Raw genomic sequence first — 18832 nt, forward strand, 5'->3', positions numbered from 1 at the left:
AACTGTCATAAATGGAGAATTTGCAGCATTTAAAAAATTCAGGAACAGGAGTTCCCGTTGTGGCGCAGTGGTTAATGAATCCGACTAGGAACCATGAGGTTGCGGGTTTGATCCCTGCCCTTGCTCAGTGGGTTAACGGTCCGGCGTTGCCATGAGCTGTGGTGTAGGTTGCAGACGCGGCTCGGATCCCGCGTTGCTGTGGCTTTGGCGTAGGCCGATGGCTACAGCTCCGACTGGACCCCTAGCCTGGGAACCTCCATATGCCGCGGGAGCAGCCCAAGAAATGGCAAAAAGACCAAAAAATAAATAAATAAATAAACAAATAAAAATTTAAAAAAATAAAATAAAAAATTCAGGACCCATAAAAGTTCCCACTTTATGACTGGTTGACATATCTTTTGTCTTTTTTCATTAGCAGACTCTCTTCCATCTCTTTCCCTTACAATTTATTCATAGAAGAAACCAAGTATTTTGACCCTCAAAGTCTGACACCATCTGGATCTTGCAGATTATATCCCTGTGGTATAATTTAACAGTCCCTCTGCCTTCATACTTATTTCCTTTAAGCTCTAGAGGCTTGATCAGATTCAAGTTCAGTTTGTTTTATGAGTGTTGCATCAGTAAGTCTTTGTTTCTTCTATCAGGTTGCCCATGAGGTCAGGTTTGTTCTCTCTTTTTTCTTTTTTCCATTGTTTTTTGCAGGAATTTAATATATTAATGTACATCATGAATCATCAAGAAAGAAAGGATACTGTGTTCCACATTCCCCAAACTTATTTAAGATTAAAATAATTTTTGGCAGAACATCTAATAGAGGCAGTATTTAGCCCAGCAAGCTTTAAGAAACATTGCCCTGTATTAATTGATTAAAGCTTTTCACCTCCAGAGAGGTTAGGCTCTGTCTTTTTGTCCTGTCCTCAACCATCAATGTTCAGTATTGATTCAGAATTTCATTCAGAACTTGCAAGATGAAGAAATTCTATCCTTCCTTTTTCATACATTAACTATAATCCTTCTGTAATATAACTTTCTCTTTCTCAAATAGTTACCCAATTGTAGAGTTCGTAATGGAAAACAGGATACATTTGTGTTTCCTTCCTCCCATCCTCCAATTTCTTTTTAGTATCATTTTGAACTCATTGAGTTTAACATATTTGATGAGCTTGAATCTACTCCAGTTATTTTAATCATGTTCGTGCTCAAATCACCCCATCTTGGCCAGTGGGAATCTTTTCAAATTGACCTCTGCGAGTCATTTTGAGATGATCCCATCAGTGTTTGATAGCTCCTTGCCTCTTAAATGAGAAGCTATTCCATCTGGTAGATTTCCTGTTCTAGATTTCCAATCAGCTCTTTCTCCTAAAAGCTTTGTCTTTTTTTTTTTTTAGTTAATGGTGTCTGGAAACCATAGCCTAGGTGCTAGAAGTCTGACCACTCTTAAAAGATATCAATTTGGTCACATTTTTTTTGGATATTGTAAAGAATTCTCTGCAAACTGTAAACAGCCCTAAAAACACTTGACTGTTTAAGAATGAATTAATTGGATCTCTTGCTTCCTATAATTGCTTATGTTTCTGTGTCCCCACTGAGGCCAAGTATTAGAACCATAACTTCTCCATCACCAGCTCCTGACCCAAAATTTGCAGCATGCTAGACACTCGAAATATAATCAATGGGTGAGAAAAATCAGGCTTTAGACGCTGAAAGAAAGTGCCAAAAATGAGTTTCAGAAATATGAGGAGAAATAGCCGCATAATGAGAATAACTCAGTGGCCTCTGAAGTCATGACTTCAGAGGTTTAACATTTGCTCGGGTGTTTAAGTTCATGTATGCTTGTTTAAAAAGCAGCTACTTTAAGGCGTAGCCTCTATATTTAAAAGAACACTTCTGTGAAAAGATGCAAATCTTATTTCCTTTCAACCTAAAGTAACTGTCAAATAGAGACAAAGATGGGCGAGGCAGGGGTAGGGTGGGGATGAATGGCAGGTTGGTTGAGAGATAGGCGGCCTTTGGTTAGTGGGTGGGGGAAGCACATGCCTGTGATGTGCCTGTGAAGTTGCAGATAAGCCCAGAGCCGTTTGGAGCCTTTGAGTGGAAGGGGTCCGAGCTGAAGTACATGCCTTGGTAGGAAGCCGAATAAGGAGACAGGGGTAGATCTGGCTCTTCCTGGGGCAGGAAATGGATGGGTATGAAAAAAACTGGCCCTTCTTCCTTTTGTCTCCCTCTCCTTCTCCTTCTGACTTCCTGCTGAACTTTCCTCCTCCGAGCCCCATCTTTGCTCTGTCTCCTCCACTATCTCTTCTAGTCCTCTTTCAGGTCAACAGCCTCTTTCTCCCAGAGCCCTTAATTGGCCATCATTTGGAATAGGGAAGTGAGAATTTTTGCTTGCTAATGGGAAAAACCAACGCTGGCTACCTGCCGGCAAACAAGTTACTGTGAGGAAATAGATAGCACCAAAAATCAATATGCGAGCTAAGAGAACCACTTTGGAAGTTGGCAGGACCCAGGGTAGCTCTAGGAGCAACGAAGTAGGAGTTACAGGATCTGTGTGCTGGCAGGAACTGTCTGGTGCAGGGTGTTTGGAATAAATCATTGTCAGAATCTCAAAAGAGAGCTTGCTCTGCCAAGGTTCTGAGAGCAGGTGAGAGGTAGCTCGCTGGATTTACTCCCCCACCAAGACTACACATGGTGGAGGAGAAGTGTTGAAACTGCCAGTCCTGTTAGAAAGAGAGACTGAAGGCTGGTCAGCTCAAAAAAAAAAAAAAAAAAAAAAAGATGATTTTCTTTTTTTTACTCACAAATAATGACTTATTCTTCCTTTGAAAAATGAATACATAACTATGAAAACAGTGTTAATAAATATTATACAGAGTTCCCATCGTGGTGCAGCAGAAACGAATCCGGCTACGAACTATCAGGTTGTGGGTTCAATCCCTGGCTTCGCTCAATGGGTTAAGGATCCAGTGTTCCCGTGAACTATGGTGTAGGTCCCAGACACGCCTTAGATCTGGCGTTGCTGTGGCTCTGGTGTAGGTCGGTGGCTACAGCTCCGATTGGACCCCTAGCCTGGGAACCTCCATATGCTGTGGGTGAGGCCCTAAAAAAACAAAAAGACAAAAATAAATAAATAAATAAATAAATATTATAACTGCACCATTTATTGCTTATAATCCCAGTGCCAAGAATTATGTCATTTTCAGTCAGTGCTTCTATTTTTAGAGCAAAGTCGTAGTCAGACATGATGATTTTATCTGCAAGTGAGGCTCAAGGAGGTTAAATGGGCACACAGCGAGTAACTGGCAGAGAAGAGATCTGAATCCAGGTCTACTGATTTCAAACAAATCACTCTTCGGTGCTGCTTCTCTGACATCTCCCCTATCAGGATTCATTTATGTCCTCTTTATTTTTATTTTTTGCCATTTCTTGAGCCCCTCCCACGGCACATGAAGGTTCCCAGGCTAGGGATCTAATTGGAGCTGCAGCCACCAGCCGACACCAGAGCCACAGCAGCAAGGGATCCGAGCTGCGTCTGTGACCTACACCACAGCTCCCGGCAATGCTGGATCCTTAACCCACTGAGCAAAGCCAGGGATGGAACCCAAAACCTCATGGTTCCTAGTCGGATTTGTTAACCACTGAGCCATGACGGGAACTCCTCCTCTTTTTTCTTTATTATTTATTTATTTATTTATTTTGCTTTTTTCAGGGCTGCACCTGTGGCATATGGAGGTGCCTAAGCTAGGGGTCCAATCGGAGCTACAGCTGCCGGCCACAGCCACAGTCACAGCAACTTGGGATCTGAGCAATATCTGTAAACTACACCACAGCTCATGGCAATGCCAGATCCTTAACCCACTGAGTGAAGCTAGGGATCGAACCCGCAACCTCATGGTTCCTAGTTGGATTCATTTCCCCCACACCACGATGGGAACTCCAGTTTATTTCTTCAGTTTTGACATAACTTTATCATGTTTTGCAATATTAATTTGAGCATGTTTATTTCTTACGATTATTATTGCAATTCATTACAATCTGGTGACTTCTTTTTGAATTTTTAAAGGTATGCTTTCTGTTTTTTTATAAATTTTTATTAATTTTTCTTAGTTTTTACTTTTTTGGCCACACCCACAGCATACGGAAGTTCTTGGGCCAGGTAGCAAATCCAGGCTGGAGCTGTGACCTGTGCCACAGCTGCAGCAACACCCTCTCTTTAACCCATTGTGCCAGATCAGGGATGGAACCGGTCCTTCCTAAGAGACAAGCCACATCATTAACCCACTGCACTGCAGCAGGAACTCCTGCTTTCTGTTTATTAGAAAAAAACAAAACGAAACATGGAAACAACCTAAATGTCCATTGACAAACGACTGAATTAGGAAGACGTGGTATATATATACAATGGAATACCACTCAGCCATAAAAAAGAACAACATAATACCATTTGCAGCAACATGGATGGAACTAGAGACTCTCATACTAAGTAAGTCAGAAAGGGAAAGACAAATACCATATGATATCACTTATATCTGGAATCTAATATATGGCACAAATGAACCTTTCCACAGAAAAGAAAATCATGGACTTGGAGAATAGACTCATGGTTGCTAAGGGGGAGATGTAAAGTATTGCCTTTGGAATGGATAAGCAATGAGATCCTGCTGTGTAGCACTGGGAACTACATCTAGTCACTTACGATGGAGCATGATAACAGAAAAAAGAATCTATACATGTATGTGTAACTTGGTCACTTTGCTGTACAGTAGAAAATTGACAGAACACTGTAAACCAGCTATAATGGAAAAAAAATCATTATATAAAAATTTTTTTTTAATTAAAAGCTTATGCCCTAGTTTAGTTTCCCTCCCTCTCAAGAATCATTGACCTTAAGAATTATAATCTCCTGGAGTTCCTGTCATGGCTCAGTGGTAACAATCCCGACGAGTATGCCTGAGGATGAGGGTTCAATCCCTGATCTAACTCAGTGGGTTAAGGATCTGGCATTGCCGTGAGCTGTGGTCTAGGTGGCAGACAGCTCGGATCTGGTGTTTCTGTGACTGTGGCATAGGCCAGTAGCTACAGCTCCAATTTGATTCCTAGCCAGGGAACTTCCACATGCCCAGGGTGTGGCCCTAAAAAGACACACACACACACACACACACACACACACACACACACACAATAAAAAGCTCCTCATCCCTGGGCTAAAGCCTGGAGAAAAAAAATCTATTATTAAGGCCAACCCTGATAAAATGCCCTCTTCCCACCCTTAAGTCCTTTCACAATGTCTCTCTGCCCCCATAGAAATAATTAGTCATCAAGGCTTGGTTGTTTTTTCAACTTATTATAGAAAATTTCACAATATACAAAAGTAGGAAGACTGGTATAATCAAGTCCCTTGACACAACTTAGACAATTCATCTCTACCCACACACGCGCACACAGACACACAGACACACAGACACACACACACACACTTAGAGGTAGTTCTCTCCTCCCCAGCTGGATGATTCTAAAGCCAACCCCAGACATCATCATTTCATCTTCTAGTATTTCAGTATGTATCTTTAAAATGTAAGGATTCTAATAAACATAATTATAACATCATTACCAAATCTAACATACTTATTTAAAATTCCTTAATATCCAATATCCAGTCAGGAGTCAAATTCTCCCAATTATCTCATATACATTTGGGGTCAAGCCAGGATCCAAACCTGGTCCATACATTACAGTCTTTTTTTTTTTTTTTTTTTTTTTTTTGCTTTTTAGGGCCGTACCCGCGGCATATGGAGGTTCCCAGGCTAGGGGTCTAATCAGAGCTACAGCTGCCAGTCTATGCCACAGCCACAGCAACACCAGATCCAAGCTGTGTCTTCAACCTACACCACAGCTCATGGCAATGCCAGATCCTTAACCCACTGAGTGAAGCCAGGGATCGAATCCGCCACCTCATGGTTCCTAATTAGATTCTTTTTTCTGCTGAGCCACGATGGGAACTCCACAGGCAAATTTTCAAGGAGACGTCAATAGCTGTGTATCCTTTTACAAACTCAATTTTGTTGGAACATGACTTTTTCATTTCAATTTTCTTTCAGAAATTAGATTCTGATTGGCTGGTAGTCTAAGCTTGTCTGACCCTGAAGCTGCCCTTGGCTGCAAGTTGATGTGACTCAAGCTCCCTCAGCGCACATCTTCAGGTTAGTAAGCCTATCTTACAATTTAATTAAGGGAAACTAAGCAGACCTTTCTTTTTTTTTTTTTTCCTCTCTTTTTTATGCTTTTATGGTTTCTCCTAATGGAGTAGAAAAAGCCAGAAATCATTTTCTAAAATGTAAGGTTTCTTTATGATAGCCTTGTTTTTTACATTTTCAGTTTAGAACTAACCCAAATGTCCATCAAGAGGGGTTTGTCTTAACAAATTATAGTATGCTCAAACAATGGGAAACCAAGCCACATTTTAAAATAATGAGGTTGCCCATTATTAAATTACATGGAAATGCCAAGTACCAAGATATATTGGTGAATGAACATGAAATAATATGAGCAATATGATCCATTTTTTGCCTAAAAATTATGTGTTTCCATATAAAGAAATATGAAAGAATAAGCACCAAATCTTGGAGAGAAGATGTAAAATTATGGAGGAATTCTCTTTCTACTTTTTACATTTTTGTATCATTTAAATGTTTTTGAATAGTAAGTGCATATTAGTTTTATAATATGAAAAAATATTTTCAGGTTGAAATATCATGCATAGATCTTAGGTAAATATGACTATATTCTATTGACATACATGAAATATTGTGAAATAATATGACTAGTATGAAATATATTAAATATAATGTATATAAGATCATATATATACTTCCTTCTTCCTATAATCTTTCTTCAGTATCATGAATAATTTAGATTTTTCTCTACTATAGATTCAGTGTTTTCTTCAACTGGAAGAATATTTGAAGAGACAACTCAGTAGTCTTCCTTCAATAACAACAACTGTTACCCTTGAATTACCATCGTGTGCCAGACACAGATCTAGGTGTTATTTACTTATTTATTCTATATCAAAGAGCACAGGCAATCGATTAAGACAGGCTTGAATTCTGCCTCTGTGTGCCATTGGGTGAATGATTTAACCTCCTCAGCTGAGAAATATGAACATTGGAGTGGTGAGAATTAAAATGAGATAATGCCAGCAAAGCAGTTGGCACGAGGCCTAGGATACATCAGGGACTCAGCTTAATGGTAGCTCTTAGTATCAATAATGAGACCCAGCTTAGTGGTAGCTCTCAGTATTAATAACAAGTTTTGATTCATACAGAAACACCTACCACTTTTTTTTTTTTTTTTTTTTTTTTTTGCTTTTTAGGACCACACCTGTGGCCTATGGAAGTTCCCAGGATAGGGGGCTAGGGGTCAAATCGGAGCTGTAGCTGCCAACCTACACCACAGCTCATGACAATGCCAGATCCTTAACCCACTGAGTGAGGGTAGAAATGGAACCTGCCACCTCAAGGTTCCTAGTTGGATTCGTTCCTGCTGTGCCACAACAGGAACTCCTTTTTTTTTTTTTTTCGCTTTTGAACATTTAAATAATTTTTAACTATATCATTTCATTTGATTAGCACAGCTTTCTTCAGGAAGAAGCATGACGAGTTTATATCCATTTTTCAATTATAGAAAATAATGCACATGTGTTTCTGTTGTGGCTCAGCACGTTAAGAACCCGACATAGTGTCCCTAAGCATGTGGGTTTGATCCCTGACCTCGATCAGTGGATTAAGGATCTGGTGTTGCCATGAGCTGTGGCCTAGGTCAAAGATGTAGCTTTGATCCTGCATGCTGTGGCAGTGCCCAGCAGCTGGAGCTCCGATTTGACCTCTAGCCAGGAACGTCCATATGCCGCAGGTGTGGCCCTAATAGGAAAAAAAAATGCACAGAAAAGAAACCCACCTTGCTAGAATGAATGCAAGGATTAGTTTCACCTGAAAAGACTTAAAGGGAATTACAATAGCTAGAATAGTCTGGGAATAAACATCCCATTGTTCACACCAACAATACTAGAGGACTAGCAGAAAGTGAAGACTAAAGATCTTCAGATATTTAATCCTTAAATACCATTCAGTAGGAAGACAGTGGCTTGCTAGAGAAGGAGAATTTAGGTAGATTTTTGAAGCCAGACTTAACAAGTGGAAACGGTCTGTCGTAGGCCATTCAAAAGAAAGAGGTCAAATGAGGCAAAAATCCCCTGCCAAAAATCCCGTTTGGTGAGTGTTATGAAGACAACCCATGATTGAATCTACAAGAGCAGTTGGAGCTGTTACAAAAAAAACATTCGTGTGTGTTTTCCAGGAAAGACAGAGGAGGACAGTCAGTTTTACATGTAATCAACTTGCAATGAGAAATTTGGAATGCGATTCCGTGGTTCTTTCCATACCTCCTGGGAAAGTTTTCAGTGAGTGGCTGGCTTTTCATCAGCTAAAAATAATAAAAGGCAAACAAAGAGAAATGTTTCACAAGAAAAGAATGAACTATGTTGGGAAGAGATTATTTTTTTAAGTGTTTTACCACAGGGATAGAAAAATGGACCAGCACATGGTACGTGTCAGCCAGATGCTGAGCATGACACTGATGATCTTTTCCTTCTTTTCTTTTGTCTTCCTACTTTTCTTTATTCTTTCTTTCCTTGTCTCTCTCCCTCTTTATTTTTCCCCTTTTTTTTTTTGTCTTTTTGCCATTTCTAGGGCCGCTCCCTCGGCATATGGAGGTTCCCAGGCTAGGAATCTAATCAGAGCTGTAGCCCCCGGCCTACACCACAGCCACAGCGACACGGGATCTGAGCCACATCTGCAACCTACACCACAGCTCATGGCAACGCCGGATCCTTAACTCACTGAGCAAGGCCATGGATCGAACCCGCAACCTCATGGTTCCTAGTCGAATTCGTTAACCACTGAGACTGAGCCACGACGGGAACTCCTCTCTCTTTCCCTCTTTCCCTCCCTTTCTCCCTTCCTTTATAACGAAGAAACTCAACACTCTCTAGTCCATTAGAAATCAAGTCAAGCCCAGCCATTTATCTGGGAATTTTTTAGTACCCACTATACATCTCTATTATAATGCTACCATTCATCATTATTACCATTTTGTTTCATTCCATAGTGAAGTAACATATGGGAGTTCCTGCTGTGGTGCAGTGGGTTAAGAACCTGAATGGAGCAGCCCCAGTCACTGCAGAGGTTTAGGTTTAATCTCCAGCCCAGAGCAGTGGTTTAAAGGACCCAGGGTTGGAGTTCCCGTCGTGGCTCAGTGGTTAACGAATCCAACTAGGAACCATGAGGTTGCGGGTTCGGTCCCTGGCCTTAGCTCAGTGGGTTAACGATCCGGTGTTGCCGTGAGCTGTGGTGTAGGTTGCAGACGCGGCTCGGATCCTGCGTTGCTGTGGCTCTGGCATAGGCCGGTGGCTACAGCTCTGATTAGACCCCTAGCCTGGGAACCTCCATATGCCGAGGGAGCGGCCCAAGAAATAGCAAAAAGACCAAAATAAATAAATAAATAAAGGACCCAGGGTTGCTGCAGCTGCAGTTTAGATCAGAGCTGTGGACTGGATTCCATCCCTGGCCCAAGAGTCAATGCTGTGTAATACCACAATGAAAATATTTCAGTGTAAATAATAAACAACCATGTTTTTAGAGAATATTTAATGCCATGAAGAAGCATTAAGTGAAAAAGCAGAATTTAAACTGTATGTAATATATGTGTACATGCATAGAAAAAGTTGGGAAAGGATACACACCACATTGTTAATTATGATTGTCCCTTGCAAGAAAGTGGGCAGGAGGGGCAGAAGCTTCTTCATTTTTTTACTTCACATGCTTTTTTATCAGTTGAGGGGCTTCTTTTTTGTTTTTCCAATGAGCATATACTGCTTTGGGTTTTTAAATCATATTGCTAGCAAATGGATGAAAGAAATTCTTTTTTTGTTTGTTTTTTTGTTTTTTGCCTTTTCTAGGGCCCCTCCCACGGCACATGGAGAGTTCCAGGCTAGGAGTCTAATTGGAGCTATAGCCGCTGGCCTACACCAGAGCCACAGCAACACCAGATCTGAGCCATGTCTGCGACCTACACCACAGCTTATGGCAACACCGGATACTTCACCCACTGAACAAGGCCAGGGATCGAACCCGCAACCTCATGGTTCCTAGTCAGATTCGTTAACCACTGTGCCATGACAGGAACTCCCGATGAAAGAAATTCGTAACATACTAGCAAGTTAAATCCAGCAGTATGTAAAAAAAGATAATAAATCATAACCAACTGGAGTTTATCCTAGGAATTCAAGGTTAGTTTAAAATTTGAAAATTAAACAATGTAATTCACTGTATTAACAGAATAAAGAAAAAAAATCATATAGTCATTTTAGTACATGCAGAGAAAGCATTTGACAAAATTTAACATTATTTATGATGAAAGTTCAGCAAATTAGGATTAGTAAGAACCTTCCTTCATCTAATAAAGGGCATCTGTAAAATATCTACAGTTAACATCATGCTTAATGGAGAAATATTAAATGTTTTCCCCCGAAGATAACAAATGAGGCAAGATTGTCTACTCTCAACATGTCTATTCAACATTGTTTTGAAGACCTTAGTGCAATGAAGAAAAATAAAGGAGTTCCCTTGTGGCTCAGTGGGTTAAGGATCCAGTGTTGTCACGACCGCAGCTTAGGTCGCTGCTGTGGCACAGATTTGATCCCTGGCCTGGGAACTTCCACATGCCACAGGCACAGCCAAAAAGAAAAAAACAAAACAAAACAAAACAGAAAAATAAAATCACAAGGATTCAGAAAGATAAAATTGTTTCTATTTGCAGATAACATGGTCATCAATATAGAAAAAACTAAGTAATCTGCAAAACAACTACTAGAATAAATGAATTTAGCACAATTGTAAGACACAAGGTCCACATATAAACAGTAACATATAGGGAGTTCCCACTGTGGCTCAGTGGGTTAAGAACCCAACATGGTGTCCATGAGGATGAGGGTTCACTCTCTAGCCTCACTCAGTGAGTGCAGCTGTGATCTAGTGTTGCCAGACTGTGATGTAGGCAGGCAGCTGCAGTCCTGATTCCACCACTAGCCTGGGAAATTCAATATGCTACAGGTGGGGCCATAAAAAGGAAAAAAAAAAAAGCAAAACATATAAAAAGTAGCAAACAATTTGAAATAATTTTTAAGAATTCAATTTTCAATCACATCAGAAAAATGAGATGCTTAGGAATAAACTTCACAAAAAAATGCAAGACCTTTGCACTCTAAAACTCCAAAATATTACCAAGAGAAATTAAAGACATAAATAAATGGGGAAATATACCTGTTCATATTCAGGAAGACACAATATTTTTGAGATGCCAATTCTCCCCAAACTAGGATTCAGGGCAATCCCAATCATAATCCTAATAGACTTTTTCTTCAAAACTGATAAACTGATTCTAAAATTTGCATGAAAATGAAAAGGACAATAAAATAGCCAAATAATTCTTGGTAAAAAAAAGTTGGAGTACATGGTGACACTACCCAGCTTCATAATGTACTATAAGGTATGGTAAACAAGAAATGTAGTACTAGCATAAGAATACACAAGTAAATAAACAGAATTGAGCTTAGAAGTAGATCCACACAAATAGGAAACTGATTTTCAACAACAACAAAATCCCAAGCAGTCCAATGGGAAAAGTCCTTCCAACAAATGCTCCTGAAACAACTGAAAATACATATTAAAAAAAAAAAAAAACTGTGACCTTTACCTCACACCTGCACAAAAGTTAATGTGAAATAGACCATAGAACTAAACATAAAGGATAGAACTATAAAGCCTCTGAAATAAAACAGAACATTATATTTGTAGCTTGGGAGCAGGTAAAGTTTTCTTGAAAATGACAAAGAAAGCCATGGTTATAAACAAAAAGAAAATGATAAATTAGGCATCATCAAAATTAAAACTCTGTTCACCAAAGGATTCTATTACAAACTAATGGACAGGAGTTCCCACTGTGGCTCAGTGGGTTAAGAACCCGACTAGTATCCATGAGGAGGTGGGTTTGATCCCTGGTCTCCATCAGTGGGTTAAGTATCCAGTGTTGCCCCAAGCTGCTGCGGGGTAGGCTGAAGATGAGGCTTGGATCTGGTTTTGGCTGTAGCTGTGGTGTAGGCCAGCAGCTGCAGCTCAGATTTGACCCCTAGCCTGGGAACTTCCATATGCTGCAGGTGTATAGGTAAAACAAACAAACAAACAAACAAAAAACAGACAAACTAATGAACAAACCACAGACCAGGAGAAGATATTCTCAAAACTAATATTTGACAAAAAACTGATTGGAATAGATAAGGAACACCTATACCTCAATTTTAAAAAGATTCAAAATACAACTAAGTAATGGGCAAAATATTGGAACATATGTTTTACAAAGGAAGATTTATGAATGAAAAACACATGAAAAGGTGTTTAACATAATTAAACATCAGGAATTAATGATCAGAGTCTCAGAGAAACACAAATGAAAATCACAATGAGAGAACACTACACACCCCTTAGAATGCTTAAAATTGAAGAGTATAACACCAAATGCTGGCAAAGATACAGGGCAACTGCAATTCTCAGACATTACTGACGGGAGTGCAAAATGTATTGCCACTTTCTAGGTCAGTTTCTTATAAAATTAAACATATGCTGACACCATAACCCAGCAGCTGAATTTATCTAAGAGAAATGAAAGCACACGTCCACAAAAAAAAAGAACCTACATAAATGTTCACAACCTCTTTATTCATAACAGCCTCAAATAAATAACTCAGGGAACCATCAATGAGACTAAATAAATGGTCTCCATTTGTACAGTAGAATACTCTTCAGCAATAAAAAGGAATGAACTACTGATGCACGTTCCAACACAGATAAACCCCAAACGTTCATTTGTTGAGTGAAAAAACTTTCCACAAAAGAGCACATATTGGATTATTAGATGATTTCATTTATATAAAGTTCTTTTGTGTGTGTGTGTGTGTGTGTGTGTGCTTTTTAGGGCCGCAGGCCTAAGTCACAGCAATGTGGGATCCGAGTCGCCTCTGCAACCTACAGCACAGTTCTTGGCAGTTCGGGATCCTTCACCCACTGAGTGAGGCCAGGGAATCAAACCGGCAACCTCATGGTTACTAGTCGGATTCCTTTGACTGCACCACAACGGGGAACTTCCCATTTATATAAAGTTCTAAAACAGGCTTAACTCAGCTACCATGAATAAGACATTAGAACAGTGTCGCCTCTAGGAGTTATAAATAGGGTTGACTAAAAAGAGGCATGAAGGAATTATTGAGGATAATAATAATCCTCAATTCTTTATCTTCAAAGGTGTTTATGTTACTACCTCCGAGGTTTCCAGCCACTGCGCCCCAGGACACCGACCCCAGGCAGAAATCCACGCAGAAAACATCAAAGCAAACCCAGCAGAAGGATTCAACTCGAACTTTTCCAAGCGAGAGAGGCACACCTATTACAGAACTCACCCATTTGAATAGCCTGCCACCTTTCCCACAAGGTCTTATAAATAAAGCTGGACGACCTTGCAGTGAATTGGCTCAGTATCAGTTTTTGGTCGTTGCATTAAAATCCTCCTCAACTCCCAGAAATGGAGACCAGAACAGCCACAGAGCAAAACTCCGAGAAAGCCCGAAAGGGGTGAGAAAAGTCCTTTACAGACTCTGAATGGCTTCCTATAGGTCGTCCCCATAGATAAGTTGGTCTTTTCTGCTTCTCCTACTATTTAAGATTCCTTGGGGGTTCCACTTCTGTGTTACACGACACAGGGCATGTGAACGCAACCATACTTCAGCTTTGGTCACACTGGACATTTAAACTCTCCCCAAATGCCCCCCAAAGAAGAGATGGAGCCCATGGCCTCTCACTGCCTGCAATCTGCCATGATGCAACCAGCTTCCTCCAGAAACCCTTCTTTTACAGAATTATGTGTCATCTGCCAGTTAAGGAGTCTGCTGGAAAATGTATGCAGATTCCTGGCAATGCGTTTCCAACGAAAGTTAAGTATCTTCAAGGACAGAATGAAAAAGCGAAAGACACATCATTACTTCTCCCTCCAGTGGCTTTTACATAGTGATTGCTCCAGCCGTACTTCAACCTCTATTTCATAAGTGAAATCTGAACTGCCCCCAGATCATCTTTAACCCTAAACGCAAACCAGACTTTACACCCGCTGTCTGGGATGCCAAGGGAACAAATATTCTAGAAAGCAGAATTGTGCATGGGAGGATCAGCCTGCTGAGATGCTTCATTGGACCAAGAACCATATTTAGATGATTAAGCCCGAAGACTGGGGCTTCTTACCAAAGAAAGGCAACAGGCCCGAGCTCAAATGAAGAGACTCTTGTTTTTTTTTTTTTAAATGGCAGGTAGATTATATCAGTGCAACTCAAGACCGCTCCCAAATGAAAAACTAACAGAGCATTTACTAAAACAAAATAGAAGTTACCTTTCATGTTTACAAGCTGTAAGACACAAACCGTCCTCTCCCAGCCATAATGGAGCCTTTATTAACAAGGAATAAGAAGCACCTGGGGGAAAAAAAAAATGCTACCGTATTAATTATAAATAAGGATCCCTTAAATCCTAAGTCCTTCTGGGTGCTATGATGCAATGAATAGAGTCTGACCTCTCTACCCTGTTCCTACAGACTTTGAAAGAAGCTTTTCAAGTAAATCTAGGCACAAAGGCAGTAACTGGCAAGTAATACGGTGCCAAATAGGGAATGATAATGACATCAAGCAAGAGTCAGTCGGTCCATCTCAGGAAATAACCCTGAAACCATCTCTAGAATAAATAAATAAATAAATAAATAAATAAATAAATAAATAAATAAATAAATAAATAAATAAACCATCTCTGGAAATTATGTAAGGTTCTTTCCATGTAATAATAATGGTGACTTAGGACTAGGAAAAACTTAGACTTTGATTTGAAGTTATCAAAGTCATGCATCAGATCTGACTTTCTGGTGAGGGTTTTATCTGCTGTCATAACAGAGAAAATCCTGACTGACAGCCAAGATTCTTTTTATAAGCGTACCTTCATATGTTTAGATCAGTAGCAACGACAATCTTTGGCCCTCATGTCGAGCTGCCGGGTAGGTAGTTACAACCACAGCAACGGAGGCAGCACATACATACACACATACACGCACAAAACCCATGAAGTGGAGCCATAGCAACAGCTTCAGAAAATAAGGCTGATGCAAGTTCACGGCAGGCTTGCGGATAGGAAACCAGTCGATGCCTTCAGTTGTCCCCAGCAAGATCTGCAGTGGTGCAAGTTTCTTTCAGACTTCCATAGCACAAAGCAGAATTTCTCTACAAACCTGAGTTTAAGACCATGCCTTCTATGTCTCTATATGTATAACTGAGGCACTTTGCTCTGTAGCATAAATTAACACAATATTGTCAATCAATATACTTCAGTAAACACACACACACACCACTAATTGAAGACCAAAAATTTAAATAAATAAACACTAAAGAAAAGGAATTGGATACACAAATGCTTCCAGTAATAAAAAATAAATAAAATTCTTGCCTTTTAAACTAGAAAAAAATAAAAGACCAAGACTTCTACACATCCTTATTCTTGGTATACCTCAGCTCTCCACGTACCCAATTGGAGTTTGCTATAGGAAGTTTTGAACCATCCCTACAGCCAGCTTCTCACTTATAAGATTTGGTCAATTGTTTAGGAGTTTCTGAAAACCAGCAAAGTGGGAGACGTGCACAGTCCACTGTGGAAACTTCTCAGGCAGGGGACGTGTCCCTGTATCAGTGCCAGCCAGAAACTCGACTTCAGGCTCACAGAGATTTTAAAACAGGTTTCGGAATGGAGGAGTTTTCAGTGAAATATAGCCAGCTAAATTAAATAGTGTAATTAATGCAGAGACAGTCACTATTGATGCTGATATATCACACATTCACTATCACACATCTTCAGCCTCTTCATGGCCCATAGAGACCAGACCTTTTCCAGAATGATATCCAGCAAGTACCTCTAACTCCAAACCCACTTTTCCTCTTGGTTTCGGGACAGTGCTTAGAGGAAGATTGCAGAGTGATGAAATGGAATGTTTGGCACCAGCAAGTTCAAAGGGAGGCATTGATGGACACACATTATTTGTATTGTCCTTCTAAGCCAAACTGTAATTTTTGCTCTTAGAAGACAATTTTAAAGATTAAGTATGTATACATCAGCATTAAAAGAGAAACTGTGCTGCTTCAAATAGTAATATACTGCATTTCCCCTTATTCTGAGCAACATATTGCATGAAATACTTTTTGGAGGGGAAATATGAGCATGTGACATGGTTCTAAATAAGACAAAAATTTCTCTATTTAAATATGTGATATCAGGAGTTCCCGTCATGGCTCAGTGGTTAACGAATCCGATGAGGAACTATGAGGTTGCGGGTTCGATCCCTGGCCTTGCTCAGTGGGTTAAAGATCCAGCATTGCCATGAGCTGTGGTGTAGGTCGCAGATGCGGCTCGGATCCCGCGTTGCTGTGGCTCTAGTGCAGACCGGTGGCTACAGCTCCAATGAAACCCCTAGCCTGGGAACTCCATATGCCGAGGGAGCGGCCCTAGAAAAGGTAAAAAGACAAAAAAATAAATGAATAAATAAATAAAAGGAGGTAATAATAGTTCATGCCTCATATAAAAAATAAATAAATAAATATGTGATATCAAACTAAAAATGAAACACAAAGTTCGAACTTCTAGACTGCTATTAGTAAATCAAACACAAAGTTAAACTAGGAATTCCTGTCATGGCTCAGCGGTTAACAAATCCGAATAATATCCATAAGGATGCAGGTTTGATCCCTGGCCTCCCTCAATGGGTTAAGGATTCACAAGCTTCGACAGAGATCCAGTGTTCCTATGGCAGCTGCAGCTTCAATTCAACCTCTAGCCTGGGAACTCCCACAAGCCATGGGTGCGGCCACGGGGGGAGGGGGGAGGGAGTTAAACTATTTCCCTATATTTTTAGCTTCTGCTTTTATCTCAGATGCTAATTAAAATAGTGATATTTTTGTAAAAAGGAAATCTCAAGGCTTTTGTCCTTCACTGTTAACCTAAGTGCTCACAAATTTTTTTGTCTATAACAGTACGGGATCTATACATTATACATAATGTGTCATTTTCTCATTAAATTGATAACAACTTTTCTGCATGGAAAATATGTTTTTTATTAAATCCAGTCGTTTTGGAGTCCTCGTCATGGCACAGTGAAAAATGAATCCAACTAGGAACCATGAGGTTGCGGGTTCGATCCCTGGCCTCATTCAGGGGGTTAAGGATCTGGCGTTGTGGTGAGCCGTGGTGTAGGTCACAGATGCGGCGTGGATCGTGCGTTACTGTGACTGTGGCATAGACTGGCAGCTAGTTCTGATTTGACCCCTAGTCTGGGAACCTCCATATGCAGCGGGTGCGGCCCTAAAAAGCAAATCAATCAATCAATCAATCAATCAATCAATCCAGTAGTTTTGATCAACTCTGGCATGTTATCACTACACTCTGACCTGCATCATTCATGTAATACAAGGTAAAAGGCAAATAATGACTGAAAAGAAAATTATTATATAATTAATCTAATGGCTTCTGGGCTCTAAGATTATGTGCCTTATAGTGAAAAACTTCTGAAAAGAAAAAGATAATCTTCCCTAATTCTCTCTTATTATTTACACAGATGTTAAGATGATAGTCCATTTACAAGTGTTTTCAGAAAAGTTTCCCCTTTTACTAACCACAGTGAACAGTGAAGGATGCTTAGCTATACTTTAAAATATTTGCAGAGTTCTCCTCATGGCTAAGCAGTAATGAACCCAACTAGTATCCATGAGGATGTGGGTTTGCTCCCTGGTCTCACTCAGTGGGTTAAGGATCCAGCATTGCTGTGGCTGTAGCATGGGCTTGCAGCTGTAGCTCCAATTGGATCCCTAGCCTGGGAACGTCCATATGCCATGGGTGTGGCCCTAAAAAGACAAAAATAAAGTAAAATAAATTAAAATAAAATAAAATAAATAAAATAAATATTCGCAATATGTAAAAAAGTCTGTTGTTAAATGCAACTCTTACCAAATTGCAATCAGGAGAGGGGAAAAGGTAGTGAAAAACTACATCAAACAAGAAAAGGCAAGACTGCTGAAGATTTAGCCCTTCAGAAAGGAGGGTTTGGGTCACCCCAGTAGGTAAAGAACCTTGGCCAATTGAGATGGTTGAAGATGACGGAGAACATGGGACAGTTTTCAGAAGGAGGGAGTTCTAAATATCAACTCTAGTTCTCTTAGGTTTCCTAATTCTTCTTCAAGTAGTTTTTGATCACTTATATTTTCTAGAAGACACTGTATTTTGTTCAAGTTTTCAAATTTATTGGCAAAATTATTTATAGTTGTCTCATGGTTTAAAAAAATCTGTGCTGCATCTGTAGCTGTATCTGTTTTTCATTCCTAATATTGTGCTTTCTTTTATCCAACACATTAGGAGATGCTTTGTTTTATTATTTTCTGTTTACAAAGAAATTTTTAGATTTTTTTATTCGTGTCATTGTTTTCCAATTCTTTATTTTCTGCCATCTTTATTACTTCCTTTCTTCTGATTTAAGTTTCCCCATCTCTTTCAATAGCTTCATGAGTAAAAAGCTTATTTGGTTTATTTCCAGAACTTGTTTTTATTTTTTTATTTTTTATTTTTTTCTTTTCTCTTTTTTCTTTTTTCCTTTTAGG

The 18832-nt window shown here is 39.7% G+C and overlaps 1 long non-coding RNA gene across 2 annotated transcripts; it reads left to right on the forward strand.

The window, feature by feature from the left end:
- The first annotated feature begins 2070 nt into the window (after positions 1–2070).
- Positions 2071–13631, forward strand: LOC110261656 (uncharacterized). 2 transcript variants are annotated; one of them, XR_002346101.2, is made up of 3 exons: positions 2071–2186; positions 6096–6197; positions 13410–13631. It is a non-coding gene; the product is annotated as an uncharacterized LOC110261656 (long non-coding RNA). The 2 variants fall into 2 exon arrangements; XR_014809762.1 differs by having other exon boundaries at positions 2071–2124.
- Positions 13632–18832: the final 5201 nt, after the last annotated feature.

This window comes from Sus scrofa, chromosome 7 (assembly GCF_054392235.1).
Source record: "Sus scrofa isolate SSC_HxYL_T2T_F1_AM1 chromosome 7, Sscrofa_HxYL_maternal_Yorkshire_Landrace_v2.0, whole genome shotgun sequence".
Lineage (NCBI taxonomy): Eukaryota > Metazoa > Chordata > Mammalia > Artiodactyla > Suidae > Sus > Sus scrofa.